Below are 23369 nucleotides of genomic sequence, written 5' to 3'. Positions count from 1 at the left end.
CGCAATCAGCCCAATAAATCTCGAAATCAATTTGCCTTTACGATCGAATCTAAGTATTTTTTTCCATGGTGAGACTTTCAAAAACACTCTATCTCCAATCTGAAACTCTATGTCTTTACGTTTCAAGTTTGCATACAATTTTTGACGATCTAATGCTGCTTTCAAACTTTCACGGATCACTTTTACTTTCTGTTCGGTTTCTTTGATCAAATCGACCGCGTGTATCTTATTTTCACTGAGCTCAGTCCAGTACAAAGGTGTACGACATTTACAACCATACAAAGCTTCATAAGGTGCCATTTTGATACTTGATTGAAAGCTATTATTGTACGCAAATTCAATCAGAGGTAGATATCGTTCCCACGTACCTTCAAAATCGAGAACGCAACATCTCAACATATCCTCAATTATCTGAATAATTAGCTCAGACTGACCGTCTATCTGGGAATGAAAAGCAGTACTAAAATGCAGTTTAGTACTTGATGCATCTTGCAGTTTCTTCCAAAACTGCGATGTAAATCTCGAATCTCTATTTAAAACAATAGATATAGGCACACCATGTAACCTTACGATCTGAGAAACATACAATTCAACCAGTTTATCAAGCGAGTAATCTGTACGAACCAGAACAAAGTGAGCAGATTTAGTCAATCTATCAACAATAACCTAGATTGCATCTTTCTTGCTCGGTGTCAACGGTAAACCAGATACGAAATCCATCATGACCTTGTCCCATTTCCATTCAGGTATCATAATCGGCTGTAGCAATTCGGAAGGTACCTGATGCTCAGCTTTTACTTGCTGACAGACTAAACATTTCGATACAAATTCAAAAATGTCTCGTTTCATACCTTGCCACTAATAATGATGTTTCAGATCATTATACATCTTCGTATTACCCGGATGAATAGATAGTCAACTATTTTAAGCTTGATTCAAGATCATCTGAATCAACTTTGTATTTCTCGGAACACATATTCAGTTTCTGAATCTCAAACAGTCATCAACATCAACTTGAAACTCTGAATCAACATTTGAATCACAGTGAACCCATTTCACTATCAAACGTTGTCGATTTTGTGAGCTTCACAAATCTACTGAATAAATAATGGTCTTGATTTTAACTCAGATATCATCACACCATCATCTGACAAAGCTATATGCGCATTCATTGTACCCAAAGCAAATAGTGATTTTCGGCTTAAAGCATCAGCAACAACATTAGCCTTTCCTAGGTGATAGTCTGTAACATCCCGATTTTCGGGTTTTCCGTGATTTTTGAGATTTTGGTTAAGTTTTTAAAATTTGGCATTTGGTTGTGAAATTCATAATTGGAGGGTGTAAATGGGCTTATGGAAGGCCCATGTGTTGGCCAAAATCGCGTTGGATAGGTGGTCTTATTAAAAATTGTGGGTAAAATGTTTCACAAAAAGAGCCTCTGGTAAAGTGGCTAAGTGACACCACTAGGGAGCTAAAAAGGTGGAGTGTAAGTCGTTGGGGGAAGACCTGGGTTCGATTCCCTGTGATGGCAAAGGTGATGTTAATTTTTATGCTTTGAGCAGGCAAGAGTTGTAGCCGAATGGAACTCTGTGGGAGAGAGTTTGAATCAGTCAAATGCATGGATTAAGGAAGGATAAGGGGAGAGATTTTAGGGATTTGAGAGGAAGATAGAGTTAGCCAATTTGAGGGGATTAGAGAGGGGATTTTGGAAGAGGGGTATTAGGTTAGAATTTTCTGCATTAGGGACTAGGTTGTGCCATTTTCTTCTTTTGGTTTAGTCTTTTTCTCTCTTTTTCTTTTCCAGGCAAATCTATCACCTTTCCTTTCATCTTTTCTCTCTTTTCTTTCTCAAAAACCAGCCCACTACTCCCCTCTATTCATCTATTGTTTCTTTCCCTTACCTTCACTTTTGCTGAAAACCGCAAAAGCCGAAACCTATGAAGCTAGGTGGTGTCGAAATCTTGTTGACCAGCAACTCTCTGTTTTTCTTCACTTTTTGGTGGCTAATCCCTTTATTTTCTAAGCTTTACATGGATTCAAGAAGAGAGACCGTGGTAAGTGTTCGTACTCTAAAGCGATTTTAATAGTAACTGTTGACAAAAGCCGAAACCCTTATAATTTAGGGAGGTGGCCGAATATAGGTATAGGCCTTATTGGGTTTCTTCTTTTAATCTTTTGTGGTTTGTATAGTGGAGGAGCAGCAAGGCGTAGGGTCAACTTGGATTAGCTTGGATTATCGAAGTGACTAAATCTAGTCATCAATTTCGGCAAAGGTATGGGTTCCAAGGCCATTATGGATGGTGGCCGAATGTGCAAAGTAATGATAATAGGTAGTCTTCGATTTGGTCTAATTATTAACGTGTTCTAATCTATAAGCGGTTGATTATAGGAGAAATTGCGTAGGAGATCTCGTCACGGAATATCGCAAATCAGGTGTTTAACGAACCCTCTTTCGTAGCTTAAATCGATAAATGCCGAAAAGCTGAAATCCCGAAATTCTGGCATTTCTAGGACTTGTGAGCAAGCGAACGCTCATTGGTTAGTTAGATTCACTAAGTTGATGATCGGGAACGTTGGAAAAGGTGAGAGCATGTTTTTGGCATCACGGTAAGTTGGGCCTCAAGGGGATGAAATCGGGCCCAATGGGCTACCGGGCCCATTTGGGTAGATTTGGTAGAAAATGGAATTTTGTCAGATCGTGCGTCAATACGGCTAAGTCCGTTATGGAAATGGGCTAAATGAGCCTAGATGACTAAATCGGCTACGTAAGGCCCATTAAGGGTTTTTGGCCCAATAACTCGGTTTCGCTAAGAATGGTCCAGAATCGCTGTTTAAGCACATGAATTGCTAGTAATTGATAATGAACATGGAAAACCCTAATATTTGGTAAAATGATGATATTACCCTTATAATATGGAAATGACTATTTTGCCCCTAGGTAAAATGACCATTATACCCCTAGGGTTTAATTATGAACTTGATACATGGGATTTTGATATACATGATATGTATGATATGCACATGATGTATTAATAATGCATTGGGATGGGTTTATATGGATAGAGGAAGTGCAAAAAGGGCTTTTGCCCCAGTTTATCAAAAGGGCTTTGCCCCAGTTATTAAAAGAGGCTAGGCCTCGAGTTATATGATAAAACAGCTATGCTGCCAGTGGAGAGTTTGGTTGGGTGGGTTGAGTTATTCCCCACATGGAGAGCTTGGTCGGTACGGGTGGAGAGTAGCAGATGATGGGTCGAGTAGTCTCCCCAAATGGGCTTGCATTCTTTCATTGACACTGCATGTGATATTGAAATGGGCCTATGGGCTATACCGTTTACAGTAAAGGCTTCGGCCCAGTAATATGAAATAAGAAAAGGCTTCGGCCCAGTGTTATGAAATATGAAAAGGCTTCGGCCCAGTATATGCTGAGATTGAATTTGGGCTTAGGCCCAGCAGGCTGAAATTGTTTTGGGCTCTGAAAGGGGCTTGTTGCACACTGAGTTTCCAAACTCACCCCCTTTCCTTAACCTTGCAGGTGGGCCTTGATATGGGGACTTGGACCCGGAGGGGATTCAGAGTGGCCACGGAGATCGCTTTTGGGCTTTTAAAATAAATGACTGGTTTCTTTAGGTTACTTCATTTATTATTTTTTTTTGGATTGTAATAAGGCCAATTTAACTTTATTTTTCTGGGTTTATTTTATTTATTTTTCTTTTTATAACTTTAAACTGGTTGATAATAATTCAAATGGCCTAGACTTAGGACGCGTTTTTAAAACGATACTTGTTTTCAAAATAACATGATGTCACGATTAATCGATTTATCAAAGAAATTTCAACTCATTGTAACCAAGTGTGGCAATGGTTGTGGGCATGTCTAGGATTGGATCCAATCGAAGAGCTTGGTACTTAAGCAGCCTTCATGGCTCACCTCCTCTGTTACGGATTGCTACCTGGTGCCCAGCTTCCATTCACTTTGTTAGCTCAACAAAAGTCGGTTTATAAAACACTAAAATGAAACATGGATTTTCAACTTCAATGTGCCACGTCAGATTCGGCCATAACGTCTGGGCCGGGTTTGGGGTGTTACATAGTCAATTACAAGTTCATAGTCTTTCAACAATTCTAACCATCGACACTGTCTCAAAATCAAATCATTCTGAGTTATCAAATACTTCAGACTTTTGTGATCGGAATAAACATGACATTTTTCACCGTAAAAATAGTGACGCCATATTTTTAACACGAATACAATAGCTACCAATTCTAGGTCATGTGTCGGATAGTTCTTTTCATGCAGCTTTAACTGTCTCGAGGCATAAACTATAACCCTGCCTTCTTACATCAAAACATAGCCCAAACCATTTCAAGATGCATCACTAAAGATAACAAATTATTTACCCGATTCTGGCTGAACTAACACCGGAGCTTCGGTCAAAAGGGTTTTCAACTGATCAAAACTTTTCTGGCACTTTTCTGACCACTCAAATTTAACATCTTTCTACAACAGCTTCATCATTGGAGTTGCAATCATAGAGAAACCCTTCACAAACCGTCTATAGTAGCCAGCAAATCCTAGAAAACTTCTAACTTCAAAAACGTTTCTCGGAGGTTTCCAGTCAAGTATTGTTGAAATTTTACTCGGATCAATCCGAATACTTGAGGCTGAAACAACATGTCCCAGAAAAGTAACTTCGTGTAACCAGAACTCACATTTACTAAACTTTGTGTACAGCTATTTTTCTCGCAAGGTCTGTAACACAAGTCTCAAATGCTCAGCATGTTCGGTTTCGTTACGGGAGTAGATTAGTATATCATTAATGAACACAACTGCAAACCGATCTAAATACTGCCTGAAGATCCGATTCATCAAATCCATAAAAACAGCACGTGCATTAGTAAGTCCGAACGGCATAACTAGAAACTCATAATGTTCGTACCTCATTCGAAAAGCAATTTTTGGCACATCAGAGTCTCTGACTCGCAACTGATAATAACTCGATCTCAAGTCTATCTGTGAAAACACGGAAGCCCCTTTTAACTGATCAAACAAGTCGTCAATCCGTGGCAATGGGTATTTATTCTTTATAATCACTTTATTTAGCTGGCGATAATCAACACACATTCTCATAGTTTTATCTTTCTCTTTCACAAATAGAATTGATGCATAGTGCAAAACCTCTATCTGTTAACTCTTGGAACTACGCTTTCAACTCTTTTAATTTAGTAGGTGCCATCCCATACGGAGCTATCAAAATTGGAGTCGTCCCCAGTACTAACTCAATACCAAACTCTACCTCTCGGATAGGTGGAAAACCTAGCAACTCTTCAGGAAACACATCTGGATACCCGCACACAATTGGTACAGATTCAATCTTCATTTCAGTTACTTTACTATCAAGAACATAAGTAAGGTAAGCTTCACAACCTTTTCTTACATATTTCTGAGCTAACATCGAAGATATTACCGCTGGTAAACCATTCAGATCATTAGATTCGATCCGAATAATCTCGTTGTTCTGACATCTCAAATCAATGGTCTTTTTTTTGCAATTAACAACAGCATCATGCAAAGTCAGCCAATCCATACCTAAAATTATATATAACTCATCGAAAGGTAACAACATGAAATCGGCTGGAAAGCATGAATCTCGAATAATCAACGGGCAATTCTTACATAGTTTGTCAACCAGAACACACCGACCTAGGGGGTTTGATACTCGAATCACAAACTCAGTAGACTGAATAGAAACAGTCTTGCTAGATACTAATGTTTCACACACATATGAATGAGTCGAACCAAGATCAATCAATGCAATAACACTAGTATCATAAAGAGTGAAAGTACTGGTAATAACATCTGGGTAAGAAGCATCCTCACGAGCGCGTATAGTGTATGCTCTAGCATGTGCATGAGCCTCAGATCGAACCGCTGTATCTTTTGTCCCTCTCTGACTGCCACCTACATTACTCGAATGTCTCGGTGGTCTGCCTCGCACTGACATGTTACTTGGTCTTGCATTCTGAACAGTGTTTTGCTCGGCTAACATCGGACAATCTCGGATAAAATAATCCATCAATCCACATTTAAAGCAAGACCGATCATGCAATCTAAAATTTCCAGAATTCCATTTACCACAATGCTTACACTCGAGTCTGTTCTGTCGATCATTACCGACACAAGCAATCGAACTGGCTCATGAACTCACAGAAGGTTTATCTCAATCTCATCTAGAAAAGTCTGAAGTAGCTTTAAATTGACTAGAACCATCTCTAAACTTCTTCGATGCTGAGTGAAAAGTCTTACTCGATGATCTTTTATGAGAATCTCTAGCTTCAAAATCAGCTTTTCTTTTCTCTTTCTCGAGCTCTTCAGCTTTGCAAGCTCGTTCAACAAGTACTACGAACTCTTTAATTTCAAGTATACCAACCAGCAAATTAATGTCTTCATTTAAACCGTCTTCTAATCTTTTACACATGATAGCTTCGATTGAAACACATTCATGAGCATATCAACTAAGTCTCACAAATTTTCGCTCATACTCAGTTACGGTTATATGACTCTGTGTCAATTCCAGAAATTCTTTGCGTTTCTGGTCGATAAATCTCTAGCTGATGTATTTCTTACAGAACTCAGTCTAAAAGAATTCCCAGGTCATTATCTCTTTTGAAACCACCGATACTAGTGTATTCCATCATAATAAGGATATGGCACACTTTAAACATACGTCCAGAGTACAAGATAGCTCGTCAAACACACGAATGGTATTATCGAGCCACAACTCAGCCCGCTCAGCATCATCATCATCATTAGCTTTAAACACTTCGGCCCCATGTTTTCTGATTTTATCTATAAGAGGGCTGTTAAATCTCATCGGATCAATCATTGAAGGTATCACAGGTATCAGAGATGGATTATTCGGGGGTGGAGGTTGTTGTATAGCCGTATTAGTCCGGATATATTGAGTAAACCATTCGTTCATCATTTGATAAAAGGCTTGCTTAGCCTCCCCCTCATGGCTACTCAAGATAGGTCGAGATTCAACTGGCACTGTCCCATGCGTGGGAGCAGGCGCTACGCTCTCAACATCATCAGCTACAGCCCTATTGAGATCCATTTACTATATAAAAGCACATTTTCAAATGTCAGAAGTCATCACACTATCACAGTATAAATTATGACATGTATAGCTAAACTCACACACGTTACGGTAGTCCTAAAACTGACTAAACCGTAGCTCTGATACCAATAAAATGTAACACCCCTAACCCGTATCCGTTTCCGGATTAAGGTTATGAGGCATTACCGAACATATTACGATTCATACAGATATACATAACATAATATAGTTCAAAACTTTAAATCACATCAATTATTATAACTAATTTCATTTACGAAACTCATAATATATGCCATTCATAGCATGATATAAATTACACATATCTCATCATTTATACATATACGTAATGTATAACACATCAATAATTTTATTATTAAATACTAAACCTATATTTATAAAAGTCCTGCACATACATAAATTATAAACCATTTGAAATAAAATATACATTGTCAAATTACTTTAAATATATACATATATATATGACACTAACATTTTGATCTATATGAAACATGTATATTTTGCATATTAACAAAAAATATAATAAGCTTCCATTTGAAAAAAAATAATTCCATTCTAGTTTTTAGTCCATTCGGCTATCATAGATCATTGTCTTAGTATATAACATAACCAATTTCTTTATGCTGCATTTGAAAATCAACATCCAATCTTCAAAACTTTCATATAGCAGAAATTATATTCATCCATGATATACAACAAGATAACCAAATAAAATTTAACTATAATCCAACCAATACCGAATTTAAGCCTAATAATAAAGCCATATTCAATGCTTGAAACACATACCAAATACATCATCCATCCATAGTACTTAGCACTTTAACTAAAATAAGTTTTTACCACATTTATGCATAGCTCATTAAACTTAATAACGAAACCCGTACAAAAACAAAACTAAGCACAATTACCATGATCAATACGACAATTACTTATATATCAATATTTAGCCATTTTCGCATGGCATAAAATATAAAACACTTCAAACATAACCGAAATTTATAGCAATATAGCCTATACATGCTGTATGTCCAAGAATAAACTTTTAAAAAATACAAAAAGTTGACGATAGTGTGGATGACTTCGATAACGATCCCCTAGCTCGTAACTTACAACCAAAATCCATAAAACAAAGCAACAAAAACACACAGAGTAAGCTAACTTAGCTTAGTAAGCCTTAAGCAAATTAAACAACTCAAATAAATAATCAAATCATTTGATACAAGCCAAATTGTACCATTAAAGATATACTTTAACTCAAATAAGTTAACTTGGCCGAATATTCAAGGTCAATTATAACACCACATAAATACTTACTTATATAGCCGAATATACATAAAATCTAATATATCATCTCATAAAAACTTACGTATATGGCCAAATACACAAGGTTCATTATATTATTTCATATGGCCAAATATATAACTTCAATATACCATCACATGTAACCTAATGTTCAAGTTCAATAAAACATCTCATATGGCCGAATATACAAATTCCATATAATCTCACATGTAACCGAATATACAAGTTCAATATAAGCTCACATGTAATCGAATACACAAGTTCAATATAACCTCACATGCAGTCGAATATACAAGTTCAATAAGTAAGCTCACATTTAATCGAATACACAAGTTCAATATAACCCCTCATGCAGCCGAATATACAAGTTCAATATAACCTCCCATATACTTACCTATGTGGCCAAATATAGAAGTCATTTAGATCAACTTACTTGTTCACTTTCCACATCAATGTGAAGTCTTATAGACATAGACTTGAAATAAATCACCGGCATAAAACCTGCTAGGCATAAGCCTGAATCACACACCGACACAAGGCCTGCTAGACTCAAAGTCTGATATTTTTCACCGGCAATAAGCCTACTAGGCATAAAGCTCACTAGGTTCAAAGCCCAAATATCACTATTATAATGTTGTCTCATACACAATTCATGTAACAAAAATTCTATATATTCCTCATAAATCATACGAACTTTTAAACGATATAACCTTGTCAAATTAAATTCAAATACAATATTTCAATTTCTACACACAAACACATTCGACTAGCTCTTTATGAATTTGAAGATTCCATAACAACATATTAAACTAAGTTACAATCAAGTTAAATGATGTCTAATTGCTTAAAGACTTACCTCGGATATCGACGGACGTTAGAAATTAGCTATTCGACTATTTTCGTTTTTCCCCAATCCAAGTTCGATTTCTTTTTTTCTTGATCTATATAATTTCAAATTAACCTCATTTAAACACAATTTCATTCAATTTAATTCAACAATGCATAAACGAGAAAAATACCATTTTACCCCTAATATTTCATACTTTTACAAATTAGTCCTAATTGCACAAAGCATAAAATACACAAAATCTCACAACAATGTAGTTGGGCTGAATTTTCCATATAACCATACTAGTCCATATATTTCATCTATTTCATATTTTAGTCCCTCAATTTATTATTTTTTCAATATAGTCCTAATTACTCAAAATCTTCAAAAACTCAAATACAAAACATGTTAATCTAAAACATATTTTTAATATTTCATCATCAAACATCACAAAACACAAATATTCATCAATGGAATAACTCAAAATATGCTTCAAAATCAGAAATTTAAGCATGGGTCGGATAGTACTCAAAGCAACGATCTCAAAAACGTAAAAATTATCAAAAGCCGAACACAAACTAACCTTAAATTAAGTTTCCAAAGTGCCAAAATTCCAAAATCTTTTAACTTCTTTTTCTTTCTTAAGATTCGGCCAAAAACATGTATATAATGCATGTCTTTTTAGATTTGTTTTATTATAATACATAATATTTCATAATTTACTTTAATAGCCTTTATAATAAAATAATAAATCGTACTTTAATAAGGCTATAACCGTCCAAGGCATATTATCATGGAAAATTTAGAACATAAATACCCCATATTTAAAAGCCACTATCAATTCAACCTTTATGATTTAAACTATCAAGTTTTCAGCTTACGCGATTAATTGCTTTTATCAAATTAAGCACACAAACAATCAAAATTTTGTACGAAATTTTCACACATGCAAATTCACATATAATAAACATGAAAAATAATATTTAAATATTTTTTCGACTTGAATTCATGGTCCCGAAACCACCGTTTCTATTAGAGTCTAAATCGGACTGTTAGAGGAACAATTATATGCCAAATTCAATAAATGTGAGTTTTGGCTGCGGGAAGTTGGTTTTCTCAGACATATAGTATCTGCAGAAGGTATCCGAGCGGATCCGAATAAAATTTCAACTATTGTTAATTGGAAACCACGAAAGAATGTGTCTGAAGTTAGAAGTTTTCTTGGACTAGCTGGATATTATCGAAGGTTTGTTAAAGGGTTCTCAATGATAGCTTCTCCAATGACTCGATTATTGTAGAAAGGTTTAAAATTTGAGTGGTCTGATAAATGTCAGCAAAGTTTTGACAAATTGAAAGCTTTGTTAACTGAAGCACTCATGTTAGTTTAGTCTGAATCGGGTAAAGAATTTATAATTTACAGTGATGCATCATTAAATGGTTTAGGATGTGTATTGATGCAAAAAGGTAAAGTAATAGCCTATGCTTCAATACAACTAAAACCACATGAGAAGAATTACCCGATACATGATCTTGAATTGGCAACCATTGTGTTTGCACTGAAAATTTGGTGGCATTATCTGTTTGGTGAAACATGTCACATCTTTACTGATCATAAAAGTTTGAAGTATCTAATGTCGTAGAGACAGCGCAGGTGGCTTGAATTGTTGAAAGATTATGATCTTGTTATTGATTATCATCTGGGAAAAGCTAATGTGGTTATTAATGCCCTAAGCAGAAAGTCTTTATTTGCCTTACAAGCAATGAATACTCGGTTGTCATTGTTAGATGATGGTTCAATCGTAGCTAAGTTAAAAGATAAACCGACATTTCTGCAGCAGATCTGTGGAACACAGAAATAATGATGCGTTACAGGCTAAACAAGTACAATGTGAGTTGAATACTGATTCAGCATTTTAGATTCGATTTAATGGTTGTTTATTATTCAGAGGAAGAATATGTGTACCAAAGAACTCGAAACTGGATCAGAAGATTCTACATGAAGCTCATAATGGTACTATGTCTATTCATCCTGGTAGTAACAATATGTAAAATGATTTGAAAAAGATGTGCTAGTGGCTGGGAATGAAACAAGATATTTCTGAATTTGTATCTAAATGTTAGATATGTTAGCCAGTAAAAGCTGAACATCAAGTGCCTTCGGGATTATTACAGCCAATTACAATACCATAATAGAAATGTGAAAGAATTACTACGGATTTTGTATCGAGATTATCCCTGTTTCTGAAGAAGAAAGATGTTATTTGGGTAATCGTCGACCGGCAAATAAAGTTTGCACACTTTATTTTGGTACGTATGGATTTTTCTTTAGATAAATTGGCTGAATTATATATTTCTGAGATTGTCAGATTGCATGGAGTTCCAGTCTCCATTATTTCAGACAGAGATCCTCAATTTACGTCCCAATTTTAGAATAAGTTGCAAGAAGCTTTGGGTACACAGTTACATTTTAGCACTGCATTCCTTCCTCAGGCTGATGGACAATCTGAACGTGTTATACAGATTTTGGAAGATATGCTTTGATGTTGTATTTTGGAATTTAAGGGTAACTGGGAAAAGTATCTACCTGTAGTCGAATTTTCCATTAATAGCAGTTATCAGTCTAGCATTAAAATGGCACCATTGAGGCTCTGGATGGTCGTATATGTAGAACTCCATTGTATTGGACAGAGCTTAGTGAGAAAAAGATACATGGAGTTGACTTTGTCTGTGAAACTAAAGAAAATGTGAAAGTAATTCAAGATAGTTTGAAAGCAGCCTTTGATCATCCAAAGTCTTATGCCGATCTTAAATTAAAATATATAGAATTATAGGTTGGTGACAAAGTATTCTTGAAAGTATTACCTTGGAAGAAAGTTCTCTGGTTTGGCCAAAAAGGAAAATTGAAAGAATCAAACTTGTTACATATCGGCTAGCATTACCACCAGAACTTGACAGAATTCATAATGTTTTTCATGTGTCTGTGTTGCGACGATATCGGTCAGATCCTTCACATATTATTTCTCCAACATAAGTTGAGATTTAGCCTGACATGACTTTCAGTGAGGAACATATTAAATTTTTGGCACGTGAGACAAAAGAGTTAAGAAACAAAAATGTGGCTTTAGTAAAAGTTCTCTGGCAACGACATGGTATAGAAGAGGCTACCTAGGAACCGGAGGATACTATAAGAAAGCAATATCCAAACCTCTTTAGTGGTAAGACTTTCAAGGATGAAAATTCTTAAAGGAGGAGAGTTGTAAAAGCACATTTTCAGTGAAATCAGAACAGTGGTTTAGGGATCACAAATCAGGGCCAGAAAAAAATTTATTTTAATATTATTGTATGGTCCGTATTATGATAGGAATGTTATATGAAATTTCTAATAAGAAAATTTTATCGATTATGTGTTTAATTATGGAAAGGACCAAAGAGCACAAAATGCAAAATTGATTTCTAGTAGCTAAAAGGATCAATTAGGTATGGAATTCAAAATAAGAGGTCCTTATATGGTAATTAAAGAAATTTTAGTAGATATTTTTGGTGATTCGTCTATGGAAAATTAAAAAAAGGTAAGGACTAAATTGGAAACTAAAATAATTAAGAGACGATAAATGAATTAAAAATAAATAATATCATTTTAAATCATCTTCTTTCCCAAAATATACATGGAAACCCTAGGAAAGAGAAAACAAGTTTTCTTGGCTTAATTGGGTAAGTATTCTTGTCCCATTTTTACTAATTTTTTATATTTTTAAGATCAGAATAGCTTAATTTATCTATTTTGGGGATTAAATTGTAAGGATATCTAAGTATAGAAATTTTGCCATGGATGAATATGCTAAAAATTTGAAATTTATGGTAGAAAATGAAAGATTTTTCATAGATAAACAACAGTTACAAAGATAATTTTTATGAAATCATGATTTAAGGACTAAATTGAAAAGTGGTAAAACCCATGAAAAAAATTTGAATTTTGTGAAATACAAGTACTGTAAATGTTATATGAAAATTTTGGTTGGGCTTGGAATAAGAACTAAATTGCATGAATTTCATTTTCCTAGAATAGGGACAAAATGGTAATTTTGCCTAAAGTATAAATCGAATCCAATTGAATATTAATTGTATTAAATTGATGATTAAATTCATTTATATAGATCCGGAAAGACCAAATGCGGAATTGGATTGAGGAAAACAAAAAGTGTTGGATTAGTAGATTTTCTTGTACAAACGAATATCAAGGTAAGTTCGTGTAACTTATTTATGTATGTTAATATGTTTGAATTCAATGTTGTATTTGGGTGAACTATATAAATGTTTAAAGTATGAAATAGATCACATGCTTGGTATTGCTTGATAAATGTAAAATTCCATTTGAATAATAAACTCGATGGATATATGATTTCTCGTATTAAATGTGGTCCTGCATATGTTGCGAACAGAAAATAGCTCAGATGAGCAATCCTGTTATAGCCCTCTCAAGCATCTTGTTATATAGTTCCTGTGAGCATCCTGATCGGTAGTGATTTTGCATGTGTTGCACACTACCGAAGCTCTTTGTGAGTGTCCTGCTACTTGATTCGATCGATTGTGATCTAGCATATATTGCAGACACAAATGCAACTCTACATAAGCGTCTTGATATAGGCTCTTATGAGCTCCCTGACATGGCTCACTTGAACTCCCCATTACCTTATCTAGTATTTCCTGATAATAACTCTTCAGAGTTACCTGATAAGCTCTATGAGCTCCCTGATTAAAACTCTTATGAGTTTTCTTTTTAGCCCGAATAAGTTTCCTGTTACATGGCTCATCTGAGTATCCTGATATGTGGCTCGAGAGTGTGCTCAATGATTAAGTGCCCTAATGGGTACCCCTGATTATGAGTTGACGGTTTAAAGTTTTGTACACCTTGTGTGTACTACCTAATAATCAATCGATACTTCAATAATTCTACGAAGAAAACTCTTAACATGAAGAATTATGAGATTAAAAGAATTATGTCTTGAATGCTTCTAAAAGTTTATAGCATGATGAGCTATTCCTTCCTTATTTGATGTACATGGGAATTATGTGACTAACTTGCTTATTTGAGTGTATGTGATTAGACAAATTTGCTAAATTGTTGGGAAGTATGTTATTGTATGCTTATTTTAAATGAATATCATTGGTAAGTTTAATTCTTTTTATACGAACTTACTAAGCATTAAATGCTTGCTAGATTTTCGTTTCTCTATTTTATAGTGCTCGAAAGCTCACAAAGGTTGGAGATCGGTCGGAGCATCATGACACTGTCTATTAGCTCGTCTTGGTATAAATAGTAAACTCATTTTGGTATAATGGCATGTATAGGCTAACTTTGCCAATGTTGGTATGTAAATAATTGTTTATAATCTAGCCACGGGAATGGCTAGTAATGGATTGATTTGGTATATTTATAAGGTATATCATGGTAATTACATATATGTGATTAGTATGGTTTGATTGAGTTATGTTAAACATATATGTCTACAAAAGGTAATATTGTAAACATGATTTCATAAGATGATTTATCATGTTAGATGTTAGAATTGGATTGGTTATAATGTTTGAATTGGCTGGTATATGTTTGCAAGTATTGGTATAGGTTGTTGCCAAATTTGGGTGAGAAATAAAGCTAGGAAATGGCTTTATTTTGTCCACACGGGTAGACACACGGGTGTGTGTCTTGACACCTGGCACATGCGCATGTGGATTGGTCGTGTGTTCCCTACATCTTAAAATTGAGAAACAGAATGCTCAGAATTTGGCACACAGCCAGAGACACAAGCATGTGTCTCAACCATGTGTGATACACGGCCTAGAATAGGGGCGTGTCTTTGTTATGTGAAACCTGCACCTAATTTGTAAAAATTAAATTGACCACACGACCTAGCACATCTGCGTGTGGCAAGTCACGTGACAAAAGTCAGAGAGTTACATGGGTAAGGACACAGGTTGGGACACAGCCGTGTGCCTCACATTGAATGCTGACACAGCCTAAGATGTAGCGCCCCTTACCCGTGTCCGACATCGGGATAGGATACGAGGCATTACCGGACTTAAACATACACATATATGTAAAATCGGGCCATAAAATTTAAACCAATTCAAAAACATTCAATCACATGCATATCATCCCTTATACAGGCCTACGAGGCCCAAAACATACATCGGGGGTGGTTCAGGACTAAACCGAGAACTTCCAGAAATTTTACAACACCTAGAGAGTTTTCCATGTTTAAAGAGTCACACGCCCGTGTGGATTAGATCGTGTGGTCACACACGCCCGTGTGGCTTGGGACACGCCCGTGTCCTCAGCCCATGTATCTCTCTGTTTATGACGTTAGCAATGAAATAGGGTCACACAGCCAAGTCACATGCCCGTGTGCTAAGGCCGTGTTCCCCACACGGCTGAGACACATGGTCGTGTCTCTACCCCTATGGCCAACACTTAGGCTATTTTCCAAGCCTTAGTCAACCATAAACCCTCACACATTTATACAACATGAAGGACATACAACATGACCTACATTTAACGGTTAAACATCTTCATTTAGGCCACAAACATAGCATTTGCATGTCATGATTCATGTGTTTTACACACTCATTTGGCCTTGTCCATTATGATATCACTTATACTTTTATATCATGGTTACCATCATACCAAAATATTTCAACTTAATCATCAAACATTCATATTCAAGGCTAACTCATAACTTTATAACATACCAACATATTTCACATGCGTAGAATAACATGCTTGTTTAAGACATTGCATACCACATCAAGTCACATACTCACATCACATGAAACTTTTAAGCTTGTGCATGCACATATAATAGGGTTACAACCCAATAATCAATATAAGCCACATCTCATGGCTATATACAATTGAATCATTATAAGCCAATACATTTGGCCAAATCATGAAACACATTTATCAAAAGGCTAAGTCTCTATACATGCCACCCATTTTAAAACACTTAAGGTTTATAAACACCCCAAATTGATAATTTGATAGTGTGATGTAGCCTCGGACGATCTCCAACCCCAAGCTAACCTGCCAACACTAAAGAAATGGAAAGGAGGGAGCAAGCTTTATAGCTTAGTAAGTCCATATGAACATAATAAGCAATATGTCAACATGCTTCTCAAGGTAATACAATCATAATTACACATTTACTTATGCTTTAGTCAAGTTGTTTTCTCGAGTCATAGTTACTAAATTATTTATATCTAGAGCTACGGAACTCCAAATTAAGATCAGCTAATTTTCTCTAAAACTAGACTCACATATTTTCTTACCATAAAATTTTTAGAAATTTTGGTCTAGCCAATAAGTACAGTTTATTCTTCAAAGTTACTCATATTCTGCTATTTGACAGCTTCGACCATTCTTCACTAAAATTTATTTATCTCTTAGTACGGGATCCGAATGATGTTCCCGTATATTTATTTTGAAACTAGACTCATTAAGAACTTAGTCATATATATCAGTTCTAACACATAATTATTCTTTTAAAATTTTTAGTGATTTTCCAAATTTAAGACAGGGGAGCCCGAAATCACTCTTACCCTTTCTCACAAAAATTCAAATATCTCATAATATGAAATTATTTTGCTTACACCATTTCCTCTATGTGAAACTAGACTCAATAAGGTTTAATTTCATATCTTATTCAATCTCTAATTATATTTCCATAATTTTTTGTGGATTTTCAAAATTGGACTACAACTGCTGTCCAAAACTGTTTTAGTGCAATATGATGATAACTATCATAAGTTCATTTTCAACTAATCATGAACTCACCATTTCATGGATTCCATGTTCAATTACACAATGTAAGTTAGCATGATATTGCAAAAAAATTCATAATCATAATTCATACATCGTAGCTCACCGAGGTCTCGACATTTCGAAGTCTCAATAACCATAAGCTTAGTGTACATACTTGTACCCTTTCAACACTTTTCACATATTACTCAACTTCTTAACCATAATCTTGAATAACCCATTGGACCACTCGGAATACTGAAGGACATTTGGGATTATCATAAACCAAATAGAGTGCCAAAGCTACGTCCCAGACATGGTCTTACATGGGTCCGCATATCAATGCCATATCCCAGATATGGTCTTATATGAAGTCTCATATCGGTGCTGATGCCATGTCCCAGACATGGTCTTATATGGGACCTCATATCGATGCCATGTTCCAGATATGGTCTTATACAAAATCACTTAATGATGTCGAAGCCATATCCTTGATATGGTCTTATACGGGATCAGATATCAGTGCCGATGCCATGTCCCAGACACGGTCTTACACTAGCACACATATCAACATCGATGCCATGTCCTAGACATGGCCTTACACTGGCTCTCATCTCAGATGTTGATGCCATGTCCTAGACATGGTCTTACACAGAATCACATTAACCATGGTGTCATGATATCCGAATCCTAGGCATTCCTCAGGGTCCCTCGGGATTTTCGAGATACAATGCTATCATCAAGATTCCATTGAATCATCACAAACTAATTTCATTAGGGCATACATACATATATCATATGATATCAAATGTTAAACACATAATAATGGAATTGTTGAATTACTTACACACAAACTTACAATTCATGTAACATCAAGCATTAACATTCAAGTATAATATGGCATTATTATTATCACACGAGCTTACCTCGATACCAAAAATGCTGAAAAAGGACTTAACTGTCAATTTCTTATTTTTCCCCCGTTTTAGTTCCGAACCTCATTTTCTTTGATATATAATATCACATTTAGTCTATTTATTAGTCACATTAGTCAATGTGATCCAAAAATCATACTATGGAAAAATTACATTTTTGCCCCTAAACTTTGTCATAATTACACTTTTGACCCAAGGCCCGTAAAATGATTTTCATTCAATTTCTTTGTACTTTAAGCCTAGCTGAACAAATTTCATAACTACATTAGCCCTCAATTTTCACTAATTCACACGTTTATGACAAATTTTATAACTTTTAAAATTTAGTCCTTTTATGCATTTTTACCGAAAATTACTTAGTAAATGTTGTTTCTCTAACCATAGACTTGCATAATCTACCATTAAACATCAAAATACATACATATTTATCATGGTTCAAAACCCTAGGCTTCAACCATGATAAACCGTAATTTATACATATTTTTACCCCATGTTTAACGCATTTTATGGATGATTTCCCATTAGAATTGGTGAATTCGATGCTCCTAATGCTTTAATTTCATGTTTATACTTAGGAGAGCATAGGAGAGCGAAAGGAACGAGAAATGGGCCAAAAATAGAGAAATAGGCCAAAGTACGAAATCAACACGGCCTGGACCTCCTCACACAGGCGCACCACACTACCAGGTCAATTTAAGGTGCTCGAGTACTACTCAAGTAATCGCACACGGGCGTGTCACTGCCGAGCCCAAGCTGAGTCCAGTTCAAAAAAGGCTACTTTTGAGGGCTTTTAGGCATTCCAAAGCCTATAAATACACCCTAGAGGAGGAAGAAAAGGGGTCACACAGGGAGGAAGGAAGAAATTAGTCGAAAGAAGCCGATTGATCCATCTCAGAAGCCGGATTCATCATCAATTCTGAAGATCTCTCCTCAATTTCCCCTTAAGGAGTTTTAGGTTTTCTTTATGTTTTGTATTCTTTATTGTTCTGAGATGTTTTTTTATTTAGTTATGAACTAAATCCCCTAAATACCTAAGGGGAATGAAACCTAAGACGAATCTTGTTATTATTTTCTGAATTGTATGATAAATATTTAACTTGTTCTTAATTATGTGTTCTTAATTCTTGTTTTGATATCCCAGGATACTGATTCAAGATAAGCTCTTATTCAGAGGAGGAACAGACCCTATTTAAGAGTACATTTGTCATAATTAAGTGGAGTTGTTCGCGCGCCTAGACATAGGGTGACAAGATTTTGCCGAATTAGGGTGAAACCTAATAAGGGGATCCATAGATCGAGTTAATGCAACCCTAGGGTGTTGATTAGAGAAAGTCACTATTATTCAATCTAGGGATTAGATGTTATTAGTCTTGAATAGGGATAATAACATAACTTAGGGATCTCCACGGAACAAGTTAAATGAATAAATCGTCAGATTCGAAGCCAGAATAACAAGTACAATCTAGGTGGATTTTTCCTTAGGTATTGTCTTAATTCAATCATTTTCCAAAAGTAATCCCCCAATCCCATTCTCTGTGAGTTCTTAGTTTAGATAATTAGTTAGTTAAAACAAAACCTCCTTATTCTTAGGCTAGATAATAAAAAGATAGTCATTACTAGTACTTTTAGTTCTTTTGGGTTCGACAATCTGGTCTTGCTAAAACTATACTACTGTTCGATAGGTACACTTGCCTACATCGCTATAATAGTTAGTTTCAAGAACGATTAATTATAAATATTTAAAACCTATTACAAAATCACGCGATCAAGTTTTTGGCGCCGTTGTCTGGGAGCTAAGATATTAGGAACGCTCAATTTTTATTACTTTAGCCATTTATTTTTCTTGAAATTTAATTATTATTATTTATTAATTTACTTTTTCTTTCTCTTGACAGGTTTTTTATAGTTTATGACTAGAAGAAACCCGTCAGGACCACTACTTTTTGACGAAGAAATCGATCACATAGTTCGTAGAAACCTAAGAGAAATAAGGCGAAGCTTAAGATACACAGAGAACGAGCAAGAGGATGATACTCAACCCCCAACCGAAGATATGGATGAAAACCAAAACAATCAGCTACCTCCTGTAATTGCGGTTAATCAAAATCTTGCTCCACACACTATGTATGATTATGTTAAACCTTCTTTAACAGGAACTGAATCAAGCATAGTTAGACCTGCTGTAGCTGCAAATACTTTTGAACTAAAACCTAACACAATTCAAATGATACAATAGTTTGTTCAGTTTGATGGTTTGCAGGATGAAGATCCCAACGCTCACTTAGCAAACTTTTTGGAACTATGCCATACATTTAAAATTAATGGTGTTTCTGATGATGTCATATGTCTTCGGTTGTTTCCCTTTTCATTGAGGAACAAAGATAAACGTTGGTTGAACTCATTACCACGAGGGTCAATCACTACTTGGGAACAAATGACCGAAAAATTTCTATTAAAATATTTCTCACCGGCTAAAATGGCCAAATTAGGTAATGATATCTCTTCGTTTGTGCAGATGGACTTAGAAACCCTTTACGATACATGGGAGAGATACAAGGACTTACTGAGAAGGTGCCCTCACCATGGGTTACCGCTTTGGCTACAGGTTCAAACGTTCCATAATGGCCTGAATCCTTCGACACGGTAAATGGTTGACACAGCTACTGGCGGAACCATCAATAATAAAACACCTGAAGATGCTTATGAGTTTATATTGGAGATGTCACTGAATAACTATCAGTGGCAAGTCATGAGGATAAAGCCTACATAAATAGCCGACGTTTATAACGTCGATACGGTTACTATGCTATCAAACCAGGTAGAACTTCTAAATAAAAAGATTGATGGTTTACTTGGTTCTACTCAGGGACATCCAGTAATGCAGTGCGAAGCAAGTGGAGGTGGAACAAGCCATTCGAAATACCAACCTTATGGCCACAACATGAATAAAGAGCAATTAAGTTACATGGGTAATAATCCTTGATCTCAAAACAATACATATAGTAACACTTATAGTGCAGGTTGGAGGAACCACCCAAATTTCTAGTGAGGCGGTCAAGGAAATCAAAGACCACAACATCCTCCGGGTTTTCAACAACCACCCTATCAACAGGAAAAGAAGTTGAACCTTGAAGAGATGCTCACAAAGTTTATCTCGATGTCAGAAACCCATTTCCAGAACACAGAGACAGCACTCAAAAATCAACAAGTGTCGATCCAAGGGCTCGAAACTCAAATAGGCCAGCTTTCCAAACTAATCTCTGAATGACCACAAGGTAGCTTGCCAAATAATACTGAACCCAACCCAAGGGAACAGCTCAACGCGATTAATGTTCAAGATGAAGAAGGATTCGTTGAGCTGACCCAGAACCGAGGGAAGAAACTGTGGTAAGCAGAGGTCAAGGTGAGGTAGGTTATAATAAAAACAAATTAGTGAATGTCGAATATAAACCTCGTGTGCCATACCCCAACACGACAAGGAAAGACCGCTCAGATGATCAAATTGGTAAATTTATATTTCAATTAGCATTCAATTAGCAGATAAAACTATAAGATTCCCTAAGGGTATTATTGAAGATGTGCTAGTTAAAATCGATAAATTTATATTTCCCGTTAACTTCATTATTCTAGACATAGAGGAGGATAGCAACACTCATTTAATTCTAGGAAGGCCCTTTTTAGCAACTGCTAAAACGATTATTGATGTTGGCACAGGTGAACTCACACTTTGTGTAGGAGATGAAACAATCACTCTTCAAGATCGTAATTCTAGCAACACATCGAAAATTGAAGGTGATCATTTAACCCATTCTACTAAAACTGACAATATGGTATAACTTACTTTGCAGGAAATGAGTCTGAAAGAAGCACATGATTCATTCTCAAGCAATAGTAGATGACCTATTCATGAAGATCGAAGGTTACAAATCGAGGAGCTAGATGAATGGCGGATGCATAAACCGAGAACACACGATAAACCAAAACTACACCAGGACGAGCTCAATACCTTTCCAAATCAACATATGGATAGAGATAGAGTCTTATCCACATTGTCACTACCACACCGAATGAAGAAATCCCTCTTACAGTAATCAGCATTTTCCCATTCAGTACAGTCGAGGTGAGTCATCCCAAGTTCAGCACTTATAAGGTAAACAACACCCGTTTAAAACCTTATTTTGATGAGACTGATAGCAGGAATGAGGAGTATAAACTCCTCAAACCACCATAATCATTCAACGGAGAGGTAAGTCAAGCTTAGACTATAAATAAGCGCTTCTCGGGAGGTAACCCGAGGACTAACTGTATTAACTTCTTTAAAATTTAGTCTTCAACACCTAACTTACTAACGGAGCTCTTGAATACAAGTTTTCCACAAACACACGGCCAAGAGCACGAGCGTGCTTAGGGCCGTGTGAAAATTGGGCAACAATTTTCCCAAACACGGGCTATGATAAAACACCACGGCCGTGCGACATGGCCATGGTCGAACCTGCCAAAACAACACGGGCGTGCGACACGCCCGTGTAGAAGAACCGTGGGTGAACCTGTTAAAATAGGACGGGGCGTGACACATCCGTGTCTACCACCCGTGGTCGAACCTGTTAGATTGACATGGGCATGGGTCTACATACACGGGCGTGGGAGAAGCGAACAATGCCAGACACAGCCGTTCGACACGGCCTTGTGCACCTACATGCCCAAGGAACACAAGCGTGAAAATTTGCGAATCACAAGGGCTGAAATTGGGGAACACTGGCGTGTTACCTAGCCATGTGCCCTAAAATCTATAAATACCCTGCACTATTCATTGTCTTCCCCACTCAAAAACCCTAACCCTAGCCGCTACAAGTCCACACGGCCTCTTTGCCACGCCCATTCGCTGCTTCCAACTTCATTCTTGACGATTATTCTTCCATTTTTTAGCTTTTGTTCACTCTTTTCCCTTTAACTCTACTCATTTTTAATGCTATAATTTTATGCTCACACTATGCTATCATTCAAGTTTTATTTCTTTTAGATTAGTTATCATTCATTCCACATGACATATTTTTATGAAACTCTCATGCCTTATTCACTTTTTCTAAATCAATATTCATAATTTTCAATTGCTTCTTGTCATTTACCATTACAACCCATGCCATGTGCTAAATTTATGCTCTTTATATTTCCATTAAATTCTTTACCATTTTTACAGATATCACCATGCTAGTGCAATAAAAGTATGCCATTGAACTTATTTTTCTAGTTAGTTTTAGTAGTTGTGGCCTAAAATTATGATTTTTATTTGAAATTTGTCTTTGTTTTACTTTGACCACTCATCAAGATGACTTGATGATTCTAATCGCAGGTACCATGTCATCTTCAAGTGGTAAA

The 23369-nt window shown here is 35.9% G+C and overlaps 1 non-coding gene across 1 annotated transcript; it reads right to left on the bottom strand.

Annotated features, from left to right (window-relative positions):
• Nucleotides 1-20475: 20475 nt before the first annotated feature.
• Nucleotides 20476-20582, bottom strand: LOC128289930 (small nucleolar RNA R71). The gene has a single exon (XR_008279571.1). It is a non-coding gene; the product is annotated as a small nucleolar RNA R71 (small nucleolar RNA).
• Between the last annotated feature and the right edge of the window lie 2787 nt (nucleotides 20583-23369).

This window comes from Gossypium arboreum, chromosome 2 (genome assembly GCF_025698485.1).
Source record: "Gossypium arboreum isolate Shixiya-1 chromosome 2, ASM2569848v2, whole genome shotgun sequence".
Classification (NCBI taxonomy): Eukaryota; Viridiplantae; Streptophyta; class Magnoliopsida; order Malvales; family Malvaceae; genus Gossypium; species Gossypium arboreum.
This window is presented reverse-complemented; position numbering and strand designations above follow the sequence as displayed.